This window comes from Ostrinia nubilalis, chromosome 26, assembly GCF_963855985.1.
Source record: "Ostrinia nubilalis chromosome 26, ilOstNubi1.1, whole genome shotgun sequence".
NCBI lineage: Eukaryota > Metazoa > Arthropoda > Insecta > Lepidoptera > Crambidae > Ostrinia > Ostrinia nubilalis.
The window spans coordinates 3,659,489-3,664,871 of NC_087113.1; the positions used below are offsets into that span (position 1 = coordinate 3,659,489).

At 33.6% G+C, this 5,383-nt stretch overlaps 1 long non-coding RNA gene across 1 annotated transcript; it reads left to right on the forward strand.

The window, feature by feature from the left end:
* Positions 1–1,237: 1,237 nt before the first annotated feature.
* LOC135084520 (uncharacterized) lies at positions 1,238–1,604 on the forward strand. The gene is made up of 2 exons (XR_010259872.1): positions 1,238–1,437; positions 1,516–1,604. It is a non-coding gene; the product is annotated as an uncharacterized LOC135084520 (long non-coding RNA).
* Positions 1,605–5,383: the final 3,779 nt, after the last annotated feature.

Here is a 5,383-nt window from a genome sequence, read left to right on the forward strand (position 1 = left end):
GGTCGACTTGATTTGTGCCATTTTCAAGTAGGTATTTATGTGATACGGATACGAGTTACAAAATGAGATCAAGTAATGATATAATGAAGGATGATAGATGATACCCCTTCCCACCCTTTGAGTCTCAGTAAAGTTGTGGTGCTTTACTGAGACCTCCTATGGACAACTTGAGAGAACCAGAAGAATCACGATGCACTGTTTTGCTTCATTCGCCCACACTCATGCACGTTCACGAACACTAATTAATGGTTAATAATCCACCATTATTACACATTAATAGTCGCCCAAACACGAATTTGAGGAAATAAAACAAAACCGCTAACATGACGCTTCAGATTCCCGCCAAGAAGTCCTTTAAAGGTTTATAAAGGTTTCTTTTTTTAGACTTTAGACACTATACAGGGTGTTAGGTAAATGGGTGTATGAGCCGACACTAGCCCATGTTAACATGGTCATATAAGTGGTATGGTGAAGTCAGAAAATTGATATCTTCATTCTAATTAGTTTAATTTTCATACAAATCGGATTTTATAAAATTTATTTTGTATGAAAATTAAAATAAAATAAAATGATGATATCAAATTTCTGACTTCACCATACCATTTATATGACCATGTTAACATGGGCTAGTGTCGGCTCATATACCCATTTACCTAACACCCTGTATAACTGCTATAGTTCTTTAAAAAATCGTTAAGTACATTGATGATTTATTTTACGTTACAGTAGGTAAGCTATTGTTTATTATGAATCTATTTTGTGTTTCCGAAAACATTTTTGTCTTATTCTTTTAGACATTAATAAAAATACATTATTTACTAACCTATGTTCTGTGTCTTTACAACCAAGTTGGTGAGGCACCTCTGAGATACCTACTCAATTTTATTATAATCGTTTTATCGAATACTGCCTTTTTCAGGCTGAAGAAAGGGGTAAGCCATTGAATTTTAATATGGCGTTTTTAATGTATTTCTTTTGTAGATATTTTGACAAAAATCTGCAATAAAATATAGGGATTACCCTGCTAACACAGAATGGATTTTTGGGCTACCGATTCGAAGATGAAAAAAAAAGAAAAAAAAAGCACACAAAAAAATAACTACACAACTCTTTGATTCAAACTGTAGCAATTAAGTAATCTCATGCCAATGAAATTCTCCTTACTTATTTCCTACAGAATAATTTCATCGTCATCATCATTTCAGCCATAGGACGTCCACTGCTGAACATAGGCCTCCCCCAATGATTTTCACAATGGCCGGTTGGTGGCCTGCATCCAGAATAATTTATTTGATTATTAATATTTTTTTTATTTTTGCACAGTTAGACGACGGTACACCAAAAAAACTGGTGATATGTTTACTGAACTACCATGACCAGCAGTGTCTGGGGCAAGAATATGAGTATTAACTGTACGGGATCCAAAACGTAAGCAAGGTAAAATCATAATAAAACTTAAGCCATTAAATTACGAAATAAAATGTCAAACTCTACAATGTTTTTTGACCATTTCAGCATTAAAGAAAAGCGTGAAGGACTACGATAACGAAATTTTGAAGAACTTATAGTAACTAAGTAATTATTAAAACGTTCTCTCAAAGATATTTTCAGGGTTTTATTTGTAAACCTGTTTTGAGACAAATAAATACTTTCTATTCTATTCTAAATATCGGTAACGAAAGATCCTGTAAAAAAACTGACTTTCATAAAACTACATATTTTATCTATCGAAATCGTACTTTTGAAAGCCTATGTTGTTTAGAAATTTCTAAACTAAAACTAAAACTTCTAAAAATAAAATACTACACGTTACGCGAATATTAATGGTTATTCTAATATTATTTCATATCTTTTGAGTCTCCCTTGACCTTCACATCATGCTGAAAAAAAAGTAAAATTATTTAATAGTTTATTACCAACATGTTATTAATTAAAATGTAATACCTACCTTAGAATTAGTAAGTACGCAAAGCGAACGTAATGGTAATAAAGCATTACCTGCTTGTTAACTTTCGGGATAGAAAAAACTCGTAAAAATAGAAGCAAAAAGAATAATTACACATTTCTCACCGGGTCGTCTTCGGCCTTACCTTTATTTGCCCCTTTAACGGTTTCCAAAGTTTCCACCTTCTAGACTCGACTTCTACTCCTCCTTTAGTATTGAAAATATTCCAATAAAACTCTTGTCTCTTTCCCGCATTTCCAGGTGTCAAAACGTTGCTTTTACTTCCACCTTTGCCTTCGTTTCTAGGTCTCGACAGTTCGGTTTCCCTATAAAAACCTATCTTAGTTTTTAGGCTACGTTCGCTGCGAGTCACGTATTTTCCCCGTTCCCCTTTTGCCCCAAGAATAAGTGACCCTCTTTCTTTACCTCTAAAACCATCGTGCCACCAAGCCTAGTAAAAATTAAAGAACTATTAAATGGGTGATACACCTACCACAATAATTCAGCACATCCTACCTAACTTAAATCTAGAACTAAAACCTCAGGAATGAAAGAACTATAAAATGAACTGTAATAAGTAAAAATAAAAAAGAAATTTTGGAATTCGCAGTCTCAACTAAGTGCCTAAGTATTCCATTTAAAAATTAATCCTAACCTTGCACTGGCTGCTTGGTAATTCTGATATAATGAGGCTTAGCAAAACAAGCACTACCACCAGACACACCTGCATCCTGCAGCTGATCTCCCAAGACTATGGTAGGTTAGTACATAATATTTTGCATTAATGATAATTTGTAACAAACATGTGAAACTCAGTGATTATGCGTGAAATCTTAAACACAATTGTGTACTTAATCAATATGATTAGTTCCTCATTGTACAAATTGATTACATTATTAGTGTTTAGGGGAAAAATAAACACCTACATCAGCTAAGTAAAAATTACCTTTGTAACTAAAAATGAGAAATCAAGAAACTTGTCGTTAAGCCGTGTAAAGCCAACAAACGAAAAAAAACTTTGTCGTTCCTACCGAATCGAAAAATTGGTTTGGTAAACCTCAGACCAAGGATAAAGTAGGTACAGTCGGTTCGGTAACTTAAATTCCCGCCTAAACCAAAAACGCCCTCCCTTTCCCTAATTTATTTTTTTAATATCGTTTCACGGCTTTAGACCAAGACTTTTCCGCAGTCCTAAATGTCATTATAAACGTCAATGGGTCTGAAAAAAAAAAAGCGCGGGAAACGTCGGTTTCGGTGGACGTCATTTTTTTGGAGAAATTATTTTTTCATTATTTTGCTATTTATAGGATCAGTTAAGTAGTGCAGTGTAGTTTGTTAACTTAATTTTTATTTATATATCATTTAAGTGTATCATATCTCATCACATATTGGGTAAGTTTTAACTTTTTAACTTTCCATCTCGTCCAATGGACGACGATCCTCATGACCCGGGTGGGACAGCCCCCCCGGTTTCTAATTACATTACTATTTCACGTAATAGTTCATGTCTGGACACTGAAGGATCGGTAACCGATAATAATAACAGTGAGTCAAATGTTTCGCATGCAAAACGCAAACGAACTTTAGCTAGAAAAGTTTGCAAACATTGTAACAAAAAAAGGAGGAGTCGTCATAATAAGTCTAATGTGTTCGATTCAACAAACGTTTTTGAATGTCAGTGTGTTCCTAGTAGCAGTACTAGTGAATTACAGGATGCGCCCATAGTTTCTTCATTAGATCCATCCCCATCCACTGCGAATTTGTCGGCCAATGAAAACGTATCCAATTCTCCAAGTGCCCCGGTTGCTAGACCTTCTTATGTAGCTTCAGATTTGGCACCATATGTTGTTCACATTCAAAGAGTTCCATCTGACCCCAATGAAAATTGCACCATCCATCCTATTTCATTTGGATTTTTCTTAAAAAAGAATGGCATTAGAAACATCATTGATGGTAGTTTGAAAAGAATTGGACGGAACCGAATATCAATATCTTTTTCCAAATTTGAAGATGCTAATTCATTTCTAGACAACGGGAGCTTAAAGTTTAATAAATATAAAGCGTTCATTCTAGAGATGAGACGTATTTACTAGAACAGATCCACACGCTAGGTATTTTACAGTACTAGGCGGCACCTATTCCAAGTTTTTAAATACTTGATCCACCTAGTATTTTATAAATTACACGATTTCCGACCCTATCATCAAAGTAATAGAGGTTATTATTGCGTAATCCGTAGTCGTGTATTACGCGCACCTAGTATTTCTCGCTAAGCTTATGTGCGAACGTAGAGATTCACTCCGTCTCTGTCTGACCAAACAAATTTGAGCGCGACGAAGCAAACGCACACAAACGTAGTCAAACCATATTCATGTAAATAAGAAAAAATATGTAAATATTTTTATGAAATTGATATCTTTTAAATACGCCAACTTTTAAGTTGACAGTCCTAAGCCTGTTGAAGTATGAAGGGAGAAATTATTATTCAATTTCAAATTGAATTAATTCATACTACGGTTGTATCTTTTAAAAAAAAAATTGTATTTTAAAGTCATATTACGTGGATTAAGGTAAACGGCTACTAGTTCGTGATAGTACGTAAGTTCGTAAGTTTTTTTTCTAGCTCAAATAATAAGCAAATGGAATATTATTTATAAAAATTCTTCATTACTACAAAAACTCTATTATTTAAGCTATCTAAAAAACCAAGTACCAACATTGTGGCGCCAAAAATGAGAGCAATACGAAGCTTCAAACTCTCAGAGAGCCAAAAACAGCCAAGCGGCTTGCAAAGGTTGCTCTCACCGTAAGGTTAGCGCTCCAACTTCTTAAGCTTATAAAAAGGCGAAGGAACGTCCATTTAAATAAAACTTGTAATAGTGGTTTCATGTGTTCCTTGACAATTGATTTGGCTTAGAAAAAAGTTATATGAAAACGTAGAATTCCTATAAAATTGCGATTAATTGACTCACGAAATAGCGTACATATTATTTTTCGGGTGTCCCCTATTTCGTAACACTACCGATTCAAGGATATTATGGATAACATTTCGATGCTTGGTTTTTAAATAATTATTTATGATAATTTAAATGTAAGTTATGAAACAAATAATGCATTTATTTAAGTTTCTCATGACCTAAATTCGGTATATGTTTCGTTCACTAGAATTTATACGACACGAGTTTGAAGTTCACATATATGACCAATTTTAAGATAAATTAGCATAAGTAGTACCAGCATAATTTTGGTTTTATTTCGATTTGTTTTATTTATCTTTGTTTATTTGTATTGTATATGGGATAGATAATAGTTAATTGACACATTTTGACAATAATCCATGAATTTTACTTGGGGAATTTGGAATAATCAGTATCACGAAACAAGGAACCGTATTATTGTTACTTTTTTCCAAGTTCGTGATATATAAATGTATGGTGT